This window comes from Tamandua tetradactyla, chromosome 5, assembly GCF_023851605.1.
Source record: "Tamandua tetradactyla isolate mTamTet1 chromosome 5, mTamTet1.pri, whole genome shotgun sequence".
Classification (NCBI taxonomy): domain Eukaryota; kingdom Metazoa; phylum Chordata; class Mammalia; order Pilosa; family Myrmecophagidae; genus Tamandua; species Tamandua tetradactyla.
In genome coordinates this window covers 99,487,680-99,504,172 of record NC_135331.1, presented here as the reverse complement: position 1 = coordinate 99,504,172, position 16,493 = coordinate 99,487,680, and the positions used below count along the sequence as shown (strand labels likewise).

Here is a 16,493-nt window from a genome sequence, read left to right as displayed (position 1 = left end):
ATGAAGAATATTCATGCTCTTATCTTTCCTATAAGTTCCCCTTTTTCCTTTTGTCTCTACACACACACACACACACACACACACACACACACAACCTTTTAAACATGGGGAGTAAATATGTATGATGCATTCTTTATAGCTTTGTGGCCCCAGGAGTTACTCTTTCATTATGACACACTCCATGGGATCTGAAAATTATTCTCTTGTAATGGAATTTGGCATAATGAGTATATATTCATTTTTCAGATTGAGGTGATTGATGAGGCAGAGAAATAGTTCTTCGCCTCTGTGGTGAAATTAGCAGGTAAAAAAAAGGTTATTGGAACTGTTAAGGCAATGATTCCTAATTTTCTTGCATTCTCTGTTTTATGTTCTGAAATACCCCTACTCCATCTGGTAGGATAGACATGTATTTTTGTTTTTTGTTTGTTTTTTTATTAGAGAAAATTGTGAGTTTACAGAATAATCATGCATAAAACTCAAGATCCCCACATTCCACCCCACCACCACCCTGCATTGGTGTGGAACACTGTTACAATTGATGATGGTACATTTTTATAATTGTGTTATTAATTAAAGTCATGGTTTAACATAGGGTTCATTGTTTGTATAGTATAGTACCATTGTTTTTTTATTAATTTTCTTAAATACCAAAAAATACCAAACGCAAACATTCTTAACTTTTGATCATTCTGTTCTACATATATAATCAGTAATTCACAATATCATCACATAGTTGCATATTCATCATCATGATCATTTCTTGGAACATTTGCATCTATTCAGGAAAAGAAAACAGAAAAAAAATTGTACATACCATACACCTTACCCCTCCCTTTCATTGATCACTAGCATTTCAAACTAAATTTATTTTAACATTTGTTCTCCCATTCTTTATTTTTATTCCATATGTTCAGTCACAAGGTTTTCACAATCACACAGTCACATTGTGAAAGCTATATCATTATACAATTATCTTGAGGAAACATGGCTACTGGAACACAGCTCTACATTTTCAGGCAGTTCCCTCCAGCCTCTCCATTACATCTTGACTAACAAGGTGATATCTATTTAATGCATAAGAAGAACCTCCAGGATAACCTCTCCACTCTGTTTGGAATCTCTCAGCCATTGACACTTAAAATATTTTGTCTCATTTCACTCTTCCCCCTTTTGGTCGAGAAGGTTTTCTCAATCCCTTGATGCTGAGTCTCAGCTCATTCTAGGGGTTTTCTCAATCCCTTGATGCTGAGTCTCAGCTCATTCTAGGAGTTTTCTCAATCCCTTGATGCTGAGTCTCAGCTCATTCTAGGATTTCTGTCCCACATTGCCAAGAAGGTCCACATTCCTGGGAGTCATGTTGCACGTAGACAGGGGAAGGGTGGTGAGTTTGCTTGTTGGGTTGGTTGGAGAGAGAGGCCACATCTGAGCAACAAAAGAGGGTCTCTTGGGGGTGACTCTTAGGCCTAATTTTAAGGCCTATCCTTTGTGGGGTTAAGTTTCATATGAACAAACACCAAGATTGGGGGCTTAGCCTATAGCTTTGGTTGTCCGCACTGCTTGTGAGAATATCAAGAATTCAACTTGGGGAAGTTGAATTTCCCCCCCTTCTCAACATTCCCCAAAGGGGACTTTGCAAATACTTTTTTATTCACTGTTCAAATCACTCTGGAATTTATTGGGGCATCACTCTGGACAAACCAACAAAATCTCATGTCCTACTCAAGGTTCCATGTACTTATGGTGTTCAATTAAGCTGTCTACGTAAGTTATATTAGGAAATACACTAGTCAAAATATAAATTTTGTACCAAATAAACATTTTTTGCTTTAGTCTCACACATAAGTTAAAATTTAAAAATATTAATTACCATCTATTTTCAGCACTCTGCAGTAATGACATTCCTTTGTTCTTCCTCACGCAAAAACATTTTTTAAATTTGTACATTTGGTCACTATCATTATACACTCTAGGCATTTTATACCATTTCAGTCTTTATTGTCTATCTTTTTTTCTGGTTTCATTTGTGCCCCCAGCCCTCCTCCCTCTATCATTCTCACATTCAGCTTCATTCAGTGTTTTAACATAATTGTATTACAGTTAGGTAGTATTAGCACAAACATTCTTTACAAACATTCCATACATGGTGCACAATCAATGGCTCACAGTATCATCACATAGTAGTATATTCATCACCATGATCATTTTTTAGAACACTTTTATCACTCCCGAAAAAGAAAGAAAAACATTAAATATTAAAAATTTTTATTGTTGTCAGATATACAATCTAACATTTTCCCTTTTAATCATACTCAGATATATATTTCAGTGCTGTTAATTGCTTCACAATGTTGTGCTACTATCACAACCACCCATTACTAAAACCTGACCTGTTTTTAAAGTTGGTATGAATTCTACTGAATTTTGTTTGGAGGCTTTAAAAAAAAAGAGAATTTAGGGGCCACATTTATATATCATACATTGTTGCAAAGCCAGAATTTGAAATTTGAAACTTTTTGTGTGTAGAAAAGGCAAGGCTAGAGATATGGAGGTGATGGGTATCCTAAGACAGCTGTTTAGAGAGGAAAGATCACTTATCTAGGGGCAGATAGCCATAGCACTGTCCCTAACTTGCTTGTAACTTCAGTCATGTTGGCCTCTCTGGATCTCATCTGTAAAGTGGGAATAACAGTGCCTAGTTTCCCTACTTCACGGGGTTCTTGAAAGGTTCAAAGTAGAAGTGTTAGTAGGGAAGAAAATGCCATTTGTACTCTTAGGTCTTTTTAATGGTTCTGAATGTATTGGTGCTTTTTCTTTGTTTTGGTTTGTTTTAAATTTAAAACAGCACTCATTAACTAACTCACAGTTCTGTAGGTCAGAATGGTGTTTGTTTTTTGTTGTTGTTTTGGTTTTGGTGTTTGGTTCTGATGTTTGAAGTTATGGAGTCTTTGTTGATTGGTGACAGGTTGAAATTCTCCCTCAGTGCAAAGGGTGTTTTTGTAATTGAAAGTATATTTTTTTGTAACCAGATCAGTAAGCAGTTGTTATAAACCGTCTCTGGGTCATGGAAATATGTTCTTAATACTTATTCATAGTATTTTACTTGTTCTCCTACAACCTAAATGAAAAGAGGCTGGGCTAAGAAATAATGTAGAGAAAATGAGTATATTTTTTATGTGTAACAATTCCATCCCAATTCCTCTTACTCCCCCAAGACTAAGCCAAGCTTGTTCCAAAGTTATTTTTAAATGCCATGCATATTATGATTGCACTCATAAACATTTGTATCTTTAATGATATTTCAGTATTCCTGATTCTTTTTCTCATCTCTCATTGATGAACCACTTCCACTGTTAACCCGAAAGCTAACCTTTTTGTTAGCCATCCCACATGGCTTGTTCCTATTTGAATTACCTAAAAATAAATAGCCTTCTTCCTCTTCTGCCTTCCTCTCATACATGGTTCTCAAACTGTTTTGTCTTGGGACCCCTTGATGCTCTTAAAATGTACTGAGTCTCCCCAAGAGCTTTTGTTTATGTAGATTATGTCTATTGATATTTACATTATTAAAACTTCAGATGAAAAAAATTAGATATTTGCTAATTCATTTAAGATAATAAGCCTATCACATGTTAATGTAAATAAAATATTCTTAATGAAAAATAAGTTTTTCAGAACAAAATAATTTAGTGGAAAGAATGGTTTGGTTTTATATTCTTTCAAATATCTTGAATGTTTGGCTTAGTAGAAGACAGCTAGATTTTCATATCTACTTTTGCATTCAATCTTTTGTAATAAGTTGTTTTAGTTTAAGAATATGAAGAAAATCCAACCTCACACAAATGTGTGGTTGGAAAAGGGGTGGAATATATTTAGTCCTTTTCAGATAATTGTGGATATTCTTTGATACTATATCCAAACTCAAAAAAGGTTAGTTGCAATGTGGAGTCTTGAACTATCAATGGACTTCTTGTACTGATTTATATTAACATTCATCAGTCTCTCAGTTTGAATGGATCTTTACCTATTCATGATTTTGTGGCATCATATATTGGTCATTTGGAAAGTATTGCATATCTTCCAAATGTTGACACATTTCATTATACAATTATCAAAAAATCACCACCAGTCTCACTTGGAATGCTATCAAGTTCACAATGTCAGGCCCAAGTTTTAAAAAATTCTAATTTTTGCTTGAAAGCCTGAATTTTATCATTGCTAATAAATACTGTCAGGTTCACTTTGTTTATTACCAGGAAATGTCTACCAAATACCCAAGCCTGTATAACTGTAGTTTAACCATTATAGATTTCAAGAAAAAAATGGTATTCTATGAAAAAAGCAGCTCAAAACTCAAACAATCGCACAAGGGCTTTTCCTCAAGACAACCGTTTTACTTAAGTAAGGTACAGAAGTACCTTATGGATACTTCATTTCAGCACATACAATATTTTAAAAATGTGTATTGAAGGGTTGGTATTTAATGACATCAGTAATTTTTAGTGTTGTATCAAGGACTTAAAGTGAAACAGGTGTTATGTTTTACAGTGAATGGGTGGCAGTGGTGAATACCATGAGTATTGGTACAATTTGGTGTTAATGCCTTGATTTGTGATAAGGCACCAGTAATTTTTTTTTTTTTATTAATTAAAAAAAGAATTAACAAAACAATTAGAAATCATTCCAATCTACATGTACAATCAGTAATTCTTAATAACATCACATAGTTGCATATTCATCATTTCTTAGTACATTTGCATCAATTTAGAAAAAGAAATAAAAAGACAACAGAATAAGAATTAAAACAATAATAGAAAAAGAAAAAAAAACAAAAAAAACAAAAACAAAAAACCTATACCTCACATGCAGCTTCATTCAGTGTTTTAACATAATTGCATTACAATTGGGTAGTATTGTGCTGTCCATTTCTGAGTTTTTATATCCAGTCCCGTTGTTCAGTCTGTATCCCTTCAGCTCCAATTATCCCTTCTCTTTTTTTTTTTTTTAATTAACGGAAAAAAAGAAATTAACCCAACATTTAGAGATCATACCATTCTACACATGCAATCACCAATTCTTTTTTTTTTTTTTTTTTTTTTTCACTCTTTTTTTTTTTTATTAATTAAAAAAAGAATTAACAAAACAATTAGAAATCATTTCAATGTACATGTACAATCAGTAATTCTTAATAACATCACATAGTTGCATATTCATCATTTCTTAGTACATTTGCATCGATTTAGAAAAAGAAATAAAAAGACAACAGAATAAGAATTAAAACAATAATAGAAAGAAAAAAAAAACAAAAAAAACAAAAACAAAAAACCTATACCTCACATGCAGCTTCATTCAGTGTTTTAACATAATTGCATTACAATTGGGTAGTATTGTGCTGTCCATTTCTGAGTTTTTATATCCAGTCCCGTTGTACAGTCTGTATCCCTTCATCTCCAATTATCCCTTCTCTTTTTTTTTTTTTCAATTAACAGAAAAAAAGAAATTAACCCAACATTTAGAGATCATACCATTCTACACATGCAATCATTAATTCTTAACATCATCACATAGATGCATGATCATCATTTCTTAGTACATTTGCATTGGTTTAGAAGAACTAGCAACATAACCGAAAAAGATATAGAATGTTAATATAGAGAAAAAAATAAAAGTAATAATAGTAAAATCAAAACAAAACAACACAAAACAAAACAAAAACCTATAGCTCAGATGCAGCTTCATTCAGTGTTTTAACATGATTACTTTACAATTAGGTATTATTGTGCTGTCCATTTTTGAGTTTTTGTATCTAGTCCTGTTGCACAGTCTGTATCCCTTCAGCTTCAATTACCCATTGTCTTACCCTGTTTCTAACTCCTGCTGAACTCTGTTACCAATGACATATTTCAAGTTTATTCTCGAATGTCCGTTCACATCAGTGGGACCATACAGTATTTGTCCTTTAGTTTTTGGCTGGATTCACTCAGCATAATATTCTCTAGGTCCATCCATGTTATTACATGGTTCATAAGTTTATCTTGTCTTAAAGCTGCATAATATTCCATCGTATGTATATACCACAGTTTGTTTAGCCACTCTTCTGTTGATGGAGATTTTGGCTGTTTCCATCTCTTTGCAATTGTAAATAATGCTGCTATAAACATTGGTGTGCAAATGTCCGTTTGTGTCTTTGCCCTTAAGTCCTTTGAGTAGATACCTAGCAATGGTATTGCTGGGTCGTATGGCAATTCTATATTCAGCTTTTTGAGGAACCGCCAAACTGCCTTCCACAGTGGTTGCACCCTTTGACATTCCCACCAACAGTTGATAAGTGTGCCTCTTTCTCCGCATCCTCTCCAGCACTTGTCATTTTCTGTTTTGTTGATAATGGCCATTCTGGTGGGTGTGAGATGATATCTCATTGTGGTTTTGATTTGCATTTCTCTAATGGCCAGGGACATTGAGCATCTCTTCATGTGCCTCTTGGCCATCCGTATTTCCTCTTCTGAGAGGTGTCTGTTCAAGTCTTTTTCCCATTTTGTAATTGGGTTGGCTGTCTTTTTGTTGTTGAGATGACCAATCTCTTTATAAATTCTGGATACTAGACCTTTATCTGATATATCATTTCCAAATATTGTCTCCCATTGTGAAGGCTGTCTTTCTACTTTCTTGATGAAGTTCTTTGATGCACAAAAGTGTTTAATTTTGAGGAGTTCCCATTTATTTATTTCCTTCTTCAGTGCTCTTGCTTTAGGTTTAAGGTCCATAAAACCGCCTCCAGTTGTAAGATCCATAAGATATCTCCCAACATTTTCCTCTAACTGTTTTATGGTCTTAGACCTAATGTTTAGATCTTTGATCCATTTTGAGTTAACTTTTGTATAGGGTGTGAGAGATGGGTCCTCTTTCATTCTTTTGCATATGGACATCCAGTTCTCTAGGCACCATTTATTGAAGAGACTGTTCTGTCCCAGGTGAGTTGGCTTGACTGCCTTATCAAAGATCAAATGTCCATAGATGAGAGGGTCTATATCTGAGCACTCTATTCGATTCCATTGGTCGATATATCTATCTTTATGCCAATACCATGCTGTTTTGACCACTGTGGCTTCATAATATGCCTTAAAGTCAGGCAGCGCGAGACCTCCAGCTTCGTTTTTTTTCCTCAAGATGTTTTTAGCAGTTCGGGGCACCCTGCCCTTCCAGATAAATTTGCTTATTGGTTTTTCTATTTCTGAAAAATAAGTTGTTGGGATTTTGATTGGTATTGCATTGAATCTGTAAATCAATTTAGGTAGGATTGACATCTTAACTATATTTAGTCTTCCAATCCATGAACACGGTATGCCCTTCCATCTATTTAGGTCTTCTGTGATTTCTTTTAGCAGTTTTTTGTAGTTTTCTTTATATAGGTTTTTTGTCTCTTTAGTTAAATTTATTCCTAGGTGTTTTATTCTTTTAGTTGCAATTGTAAATGGGATTCGTTTCTTGATTTCCCCCTCAGCTTGTTCATTACTAGTGTATAGAAATGCTACAGATTTTTGAATGTTGATCTTGTAACCTGCTACTTTGCTGTACTCATTTATTAGCTCTAGTAGTTTTGTTGTGGATTTTTCCGGGTTTTCGACATATAGTATCATATCGTCTGCAAACAGTGATAGTTTTACTTCTTCCTTTCCAATTTTGATGCCTTGTATTTCTTTTTCTTGTCTAATTGCTCTGGCTAGAACCTCCAACACAATGTTGAATAATAGTGGTGATAGTGGACATCCTTGTCTTGTTCCTGATCTTAGGGGGAAAGTTTTCAATTTTTCCCCATTGAGGATGATATTAGCTGTGGGTTTTTCATATATTCCCTCTATCATTTTAAGGAAGTTCCCTTGTATTCCTATCTTTTGAAGTGTTTTCAACAGGAAAGGATGTTGAATCTTGTCGAATGCCTTCTCTGCATCAATTGAGATGATCATGTGATTTTTCTGCTTTGATTTGTTGATATGGTGTATTACATTAATTGATTTTCTTATGTTGAACCATCCTTGCATACCTGGGATGAATCCTACTTGGTCATGATGTATAATTCTTTTAATGTGTTGTTGGATACGATTTGCTAGAATTTTATTGAGGATTTTTGCATCTGTATTCATTAGAGAGATTGGTCTGTAGTTTTCTTTTTTTGTAATATCTTTGCCTGGTTTTGGTATGAGGGTGATGTTGGCTTCATAGAATGAATTAGGTACTTTTCCCTCCACTTCGATTTTTTTGAAGAGTTTGAAGAGAATTGGTACTAATTCTTTCTGGAACGTTTGGTAGAATTCACATGTGAAGCCATCTGGTCCTGGGCTTTTCTTTTTAGGAAGCTTTTGAATGACTAATTCAATTTCTTTACTTGTGATTGGTTTGTTGAGGTCATCTATGTCTTCTTGAGTCAAAGTTGGTTGTTCATGTCTTTCCAGGAACCCGTCCATTTCCTCTAAATTGTTGTATTTATTAGCGTAAAGTTGTTCATAGTATCCTGTTATTACCTCCTTTATTTCTGTGAGGTCAGTAGTTATGTCTCCTCTTCCATTTCTGATCTTATTTATTTGCATCCTCTCTCTTCTTCTTTTTGTCAATCTTGCTAAGGGCCCATCAATCTTATTGATTTTCTCATAGAACCAACTTCTGGCCTTATTGATTTTCTCTATTGTTTTCATGTTTTCAATTTCATTTATTTCTGCTCTAATCTTTGTTATTTCTTTCCTTTTGCTTGCTTCTTTCCTTTTGCTTTGGGGTTAGCTTGCTATTCTTTCTCCAGTTCTTCCAAATGGATAGTTAATTCCTGAATTTTTGCCTTTTCTTCTTTTCTGATATAGGCATTTAGAGCAATAAATTTCCCTCTTAGCACTGCCTTTGCTGCGTCCCATAAGTTTTGATATGTTGTGTTTTCATTTTCATTCGCCTCGAGGTATTTGCTAATTTCTCTTGCAATTTCTTCTTTGACCCAGTCGTTGTTTAGGAGTGTGTTGTTGAGCCTCCACGTATTTGTGAATTTTCTGGCACTCTGCCTATTATTGATTTCCAACATCATTCCTTTATGGTCCGAGAAAGTGTTGTGTAAGATTTCAATCTTTTTAAATTTGTTAAGACTTGCTTTGTGACCCAGCATATGGTCTATCTTTGAGAATGATCCATGAGCACTTGAGAAAAAGGTGTATCCTGCTGTTGTGGGATGTAATGTCCTATAAATGTCTATTAAGTCTAGTTCATTTATAGTAATATTCAGATTCTCTATTTCTTTGTTGATCCTCTGTCTAGATGTTCTGTCCCTTGATGAGAGTGGTGAGTTGAAGTCTCCAACTATTATGGTATATGAGTCTATTTCCCTTTTCAGTGTTTGCAGTATATTCCTCACGTATTTTGGGGCATTCAGATTCGGTGCGTAAATATTTATGATTGTTATGTCTTCTTGTTTAATTGTTCCTTTTATTAGTATATAGTGTCCTTCTTTGTCTCTTTTAACTGTTTTACATTTGAAGTCTAATTTGTTGGATATTAGTATAGCCACTCCTGCTCTTTTCTGGTTGTTATTTGCATGAAATATCTTTTCCCAACCTTTCACTTTCAACCTATGTTTATCTTTGGGTCTAAGATGTGTTTCCTGTAGACAGCATATAGAAGGATCCTGTTTTTTAATCCATTCTGCCAATCTATGTCTTTTGATTGGGGAATTCAGTCCATTGACATTTAGTGTTATTACTGTTTGGATAATATTTTCCTCTAACATTTTGCCTTTTGTATTATATATATCATATCTGATTTTCCTTCTTTCTACACTCTTTTCCATATCTCTCTCTTCTGTCTTTTTGTATCTGACTCTAGTGCTCCCTTTAGTATTTCTTGCAGAGCTGGTCTCTTGGTCACAAATTCTTTCAGTGACTTTTTGTCTGAGAATGTTTTAATTTCTCCCTCATTTTTGAAGGATAATTTTGCTGGATATAGGAGTCTTGGTTGGCAGTTTTTCTCTTTTAGTATTTTAAATATATCATCCCACTGTCTTCTAGCTTCCATGGTTTCTGCTGAGAAATCTACACAAAGTCTTATTGGGTTTCCCTTGTATGTAATGGATTGTTTTTCTCTTGCTGCTTTCAAGATCTTCTCTTTCTCTTTGACCTCTGACATTCTAACTAGTAAGTGTCTTGGAGAACGCCTATTTGGGTCTAATCTCTTTGGGGTGCGCTGCACTTCTTGGATCTGTAATTTTAGGTCTTTCATAAGAGTTGGGAAATTTTCAGTGATAATTTCTTCCATTAGTTTTTCTCCTCCTTTTCCCTTCTCTTCTCCTTCTGGGACACCCACAACACGTATGTTTGTGCGGTTCATATTGTCCTTGAGTTCCCTGATACCCTGTTCAAATTTTTCCATTCTTTTCCCTATAGTTTCTGTTTCTTTTTGGAATTCAGATGTTCCATCCTCCAAATCACTAATTCTATCTTCTGTCTCTTTAAATCTATCATTGTAGCTATCCATTATTTTTTCTATGTTTGCTACTTTATCCTTCACTTCCATAAGTTCTGCGATTTGTTTTTTCAGTTTTTCTATTTCTTCTTTATGTTCAGCCCATGTCCTCTTCATGTCCTCCCTCAATTTATCGATTTCATTTTTGAAGAGGTTTTCCATTTCTGTTGGTATATTCAGCATTAGTTGTCTCAGCTCTTGTGTCTCATTTGAGCTATTGGTTTGTTCCTTTGACTGAGCCATATTCTCAATCTTTTGAGCGTGGACAGTTATCTTCTGCTGCTGGTGTCTGGGCATTTATTCAGATTTCTCTTGGTGTTGGACCCAGCAAGGTTGTAATATTTTTCTGTGAAATCTCTGGGTTCTGTTTTTCTTATCCTGCCCAGTAGGTGGCGCTCGTGGCACACGTTTGTCTGCGGGTCCCACCAGTAAAAGGTGCTGTGGGACCTTAAACTTTGGAAAACTCTCGTCGTCCTGGGGGTTCGCTAGCCGAAGCGGCTTGAGCCGGTCCGGGGTCCGAACGCAGGGAGGGTTGCTGGTCACCGCAGCCAGGGAAAGAGCCCGTCCGAATTTCCTAGTCAGCCCTGGGCAACACGCATGGCGGGAGGGCGCCAGCGGCAGCGGCCCGCCCGAGAGAGTGCACGTTCCCCGGCAGTCACGGGGTCACCGTTCTCCGCGGCCTGGGGGTTTCCGATCCAATTCTCTCAGTTGGTCCGGGGGCTGCGCGTGGTGTGGGCGCCAGTCGCCTTGGTTTCAGGGGACCACCTCTCCAATTCTCCCAGCCGGCCCGGGAAGGGGGAAGGGAGTAACTCCGGCCGCTTGCCACCCCGCCCGGTAAGGCCCGCGCGCCTCGGCGATCTCACCCGAGCTGCTTCTCTCAGCCAGCCAGCCATTCCAGGATGGGGTACGCTGTCTTTTTTATCTCTGTTGTGGCTTTGGGCGCTTTCTGTATCGTTTCTACTCCCCTAGTAGGTGTCCTGGAGAAGAAACTAAGATCCGCGCGTCTTACTAAGCCGCCATCTTCCAGGAAGTCCGGCACCAGTAATTTTAAGTGTTCTTCCTTTAGCATCATCAGTGTAAATGTCATCACAGTCACAAAGGCAAACAATGACTTAGTATTAAGTATTATTATGAAAATAGTATTGGCTATAGGCCACACTTTGGAAGCTGCTGATCTCATACATGCTTGTCACAATACTGGAAGTCTTCCCCACCATCCTCACCCCCAATCCCGATTGCTATTCAGAGAGCCCCCCTTCCATGAGAATTCTTAAGTGGCTCCAAAATCCTTCACTCAGTATGAAACATTCAAGAAAAGCATATGTCAGACATTATGTTCAGGGAGCATGAGATACAGTTTTAGTCTCCAAGATTTTTATTGGGGGTTGAGGAAGAAGAGAAGAGAAAATAGATAAGTAAGCAGTTACAATGTACTAATTGAGAATTATGTTAAAAGTGATACATGACAAAGGGAGGGCTAAACTCTGGATCTTACTCTGAGCTCTTTGAACCACATGACAAATCCTGATCAAAAAAACCTTCAGAGCCTCTCCTTCCATCAAACCTCTTTAAAATGTCCAAGTTTAATTGCCTTTGAAATCCTTTCACAGCTAATTACGCTTGGCTCCAGGCATTGTGATTTTATGCTTACATATGCACATCCTGCTTCTGCCTTCCTATTTTTCCCTCTGTCATTTGTGCTTCCTAGTTTATATTTACAGGTGTTTAGCCTTGAGCCAGGGAAACTGAATGCATGGGATTTTTGTTTTTCTTCTTTCTTGTACTTGCCCTTACGTTTAAATTTAAGCTTTTTCCTGCCTTGCCCTTGTGTTGGGTGATGTAACAGCGTTACTCTTATTTTGGGTAATGTCACTCCACCGCAAGCTTTGTAAGGACAAAACTCAGGAAGGAAGCCTTTTCTGAGGCAGAGAAGACTTGAATAGCGGCTGTTTAGTTTTCCTAAGGGCTTCATATCCACTCTACTGAAAGTCCTAGGGGGTACTGCCACCTCAGTCTGATTTATTTCCCAAACCTCACGATAAGCTGACTTTTTACCTTTTTTCCCACAAAACAGCTGAACCCGGCCTGGGTCATCACTGGCGAAAGCCGGACACGTGTTTGTCCATCTGGGAGCCAATAGTAACTTCTACAAACGCTGCCTCTGGAAACCCTACGGTTTTGAGACTGCTTCTTTAGGAACTACACAATTTAAAATAACTTAGTATTTTAACAGAACAAGACAAAAGCAGGATAGTGAGAAAGACTCTACCCCCTTCGCAGTGAAGAGAGATGTTAAAGGTGCCCCAAAAAGAGTGCCGGGAAGTAAACGTAAAATTCCTTTTCTCTTACCCAGGATGGAAGGCACAGGAGAAGGGGGCGGAGACGGGCTCGGAAGAGTCCTTGGCCCTTTAAGGAGGAGGGACAGACATAAGCCCCGTACCTTTAAGAGTTTCTTTGTCTGGAAATCTCCTATTTACCTCCTGTGCTTCAACCAAACTTCGAGCTGCGATTCACAAAGCCCCTCTACGCCGCCTTCTCTTACGCCAGGCTCAAATCGGCTACGCGTTTGTGGCTGACCCTAAACTTTGCGCCCAAGGCGCGAAATCTCGGAGAGGCAGTTTAGTGCCGGGGTCGCGGCCCAGCGCTGCGCCGTTGGCGCAATGCGGGGCAGGAGGGGCGGGGCTCGGGCGGGTGGGCCAATCGGCTGGCAGTGGGCGGGGTCGTGTTCGGTTGTCTCGCGCCCTGGTGACAGCTCGCGCGTGCTGATGATGGCGGTAAATAGAGGGGGGCCGAGGGAGGGGGCGGAGGAGATGGGGAGGCAGTAAAGGGGGTAGCGCCAGGGGCTGGGGGACGGGGACCGGGGAGGCGGCGACGGCCAGGGGAGCCCATTCTGAGACTCGGAGGCGGGAACTGGAGTCTCCGGCACGCTAACCCTCCCCTTTAAAGAAGCAAAATCCACACACACCGGGTGAGGGGCGACAAAGGCGGCGCGCGCCTCGCGGGCGGGAGGAGCGGCGGTAGGGGGCGGGACCGCGGCGCGGGCGAGCTTGGGGCGCCCCGGGCTGGGGCCGGCGGGAGGCGAGAGCTGCGAGTCTGGGCGCGCGGGCGCTTTATTTTGGCGGGGTGGGCGACCACCGGGTTTAGGGTAAAAGCCTTGAAGGGAGAGGCAAGGGGAGATTTGGGGGCGGCCGGGGGGAACGGGGCTGAGAATGAGATGAGGAGGATTAAGAGGAGAAAGGGTTAGAAGCCGGGGAAAGGAGTGAGAAAAGGCCAGCTTAGGAGGTAGGAGGGAGTCAAAAGCCACGGTGGGTGTTAAGGAAGCCGGGCAGGGAATGAGGTTAGGAGGACCAGGGCTGGGGAGGAGAGAACCTGGGGTTAGGTGTAAGAGCAGGGATTTGAAGGGGAAAGCTTTGTAAGGGATGATTTGGGGGCGGGTGGTACTGGGGTAAGTTGGAAGTGGAAGGCAAGGAGGGGCAGAACTGGGTTATAGTTGGGAGTAGGGAAGAGAGTGATTAAGAGCCAGACGTGACAAGGATGTGAAATAGTGCAGAGCAAGATGAGCTGAAGGACCGACAGTGGGTTGGGAACTGCTGGCGAGGGTCTGAGAAAGGTATGGGTTAGAGGGTGGGCAATGGGTGTAAATTTCGGAAAGTGAGGGAGGGTGAATTAGATACTGAACTAGAACCTGGCGGAGTGAGGAATTATGCGTTGTGGAAAGAGTGAAAGGAAATAGCGGTGAGAGATGCGACGTTAATGCGAGCATTGGGGGACTAGAAAAGCTTAAAGGAGAATAGATAAGGGTGTAAAAAGTGATGGCGGTCTGGGACAAGGATAACTGGGGAATTACACGAATTGAAGAGGTCTAGCAAGATCCAAGGTAAAAACAGTGAGGTGGAGAGACAGGGCTAAAAGCAGAGGTTGAAAGGAACAAGGAAGAGATGGGCCCCAGAATTTAAAGGAGGAGATGGGGGGAGTAAGGGAAGAGAATGGAATTAAGGGAGGATAGAGAAGTCCTGATGGATGTAGAACTGGGTGGACTGCACAGGGGTGTGAACCAAATGTGCACATTGTGGGAAGATGATCCAGAAAGTCTGGAACGGTCAGGACACAAGCTGTAAGTGTAGGATCAAGTGTGGAGATTGTTTGGTGCAGAAAAGGAGGAACCATGGTGAGTGAAAGGGGAGCTAGAGATAGGGGTGAAAACTAAAAAGTAAGGATGGAGGTGGGGGTGTGTATGTGTGGGAAAGGAATTCTTTGTTGAGAAGAGAACTGTGTATTGAAACTGTTACTCCCTTTGTCTCTAAAGTAGGAAATTCCAGAAACCTTTTTCTCTTCAAGGAGTCTTGAATCTGCTTCCATTTTTCATTGCTTTTGATTTCTAGTTTCATGTACGCTTTGAAAAAATGAGACTCATTTTGATTTGACTTAGTTCTTGTATGAATGATAAAACTTCATCTCTGGGTGCTGAAAATCCCTTCATTTCTTTAGTGTTGTGATCATGGGAAAATGGGTTGTATCTTAGTGTGGCTGTGCCTCTAGTGTGATTGTGTTGGTATTGAGCAATGTTATCCTGCAAGCACAGGGGCAGCATTTTCTTTTCAATGGAAAGTGCAGTGTTTTTGGGATAGAGATGAAAGTCTTTTTGTTTCGCTTAGTCAACCAGGTTTGTGCTTAATTGTTTTTCAGTGGCTGGAGAATATTGAGAAATCATTTCAGAGAAAGGCAAATAATCAACAACGGGGGAAGTTTCCTAGGGCATAGGTTTATATCAGGGCTTGGATGGCTTTGAGTTACTAAGCTGCCTTAAGCTTTGTGTGGGACGTTTCATACTGGAGTAGCTCACCCGCTTAACAAAATGGAATAAAAAAGGGGAGAATATTAGAGTGGTTGACTTATCTTTTATGTTAAATAATGAATTTCTGAGCAATTTTTACCATTAAAAACTCTAGAGGATATCATTGCAACTGGAGCCTTGGACAGCTCCACTCCCTTCCTTGTTTTGTGGTTTTGAATAAAGAAAGACATGTTAATATTTTCTGTAGCTTTTGATTTTTAAGATACTTTTGGAAGTTAAAAGCAAGATAAGAAATTTGAAACAAAGTTAGGTTATTCTTGCTGAGTATTTTGTTTTGATGGTTTTCGTTCTGAAGCTTTTACATTTAACTAAAAATATGAATGATTATTTATGGTGCAATTTGGTGCCAAAATATTACATAATTTACTTAAGAAAAAATGCACACTGTTCTTGAGAATCTTATTTGGGTTTATTTCATTAGTATATGTTCTGATACATAAATAAACTTTTTTTTTCCAACTTGTGTAAATCTTGAATTAATACTGTTTATATAAATTGCGAAGATTAGTTCTTTGGGATTTGTACCAGTTTGCAATGATTGTATTTTGATATATGGGTATCAGAATCATCGATTGTTAATACATATGAATAATTTAGAATCTTAAATCTTACTGGATTCAGCTACTGTTAGTAGTATAAGATTTCGCTCATGGTTTATTTCCTGGATTCTGGTATGCAACCATTCAATTTGACTAGATTCATGTAGCACAGAAGGTTTTAAAATTTTACTATTTTTCCTTCTAAGTTTCAAGAGGATTAGTCTGTTCTTAACTTTCAAGATGAAGAATAACTTTGATCTGAGGCACCTGTTTTTGTGTATGTGCGTACACATTCGCTTCCTTTTAAGATGTGCTTGGGTTGGCTTTAGTAGTAAGCTGTACTCCGTGTATGATCTTGCCGTTTTAATAAAGTAATTGTTTTATACTTGATATCTATATGTAAATTATTTTAGGCTTATTTGATATTGTTGAAGAAGAAAATGTAAACTGTAAGATCAGCCAAGATTGGATCTTGCCTTTTGTTACTGAATTCTGCCAAAGTGTGCTAAGTCAGATTCTCAACATAAGTTATTGTTTCTCAGTCAATAGTTCTAAAACTGTTTGGAAATTGATAATCTTTTAGTTCAAATAATAATACTATTTTTTCA

At 38.5% G+C, this 16,493-nt stretch overlaps 1 protein-coding gene across 2 annotated transcripts in view; it reads left to right on the top strand.

Annotated features, from left to right (window-relative positions):
• MED20 (mediator complex subunit 20) overlaps positions 1–16,493 on the top strand; it is an 82,683-nt gene that overhangs the window by 17,152 nt on the left and 49,038 nt on the right. The window lies entirely within an intron of this gene.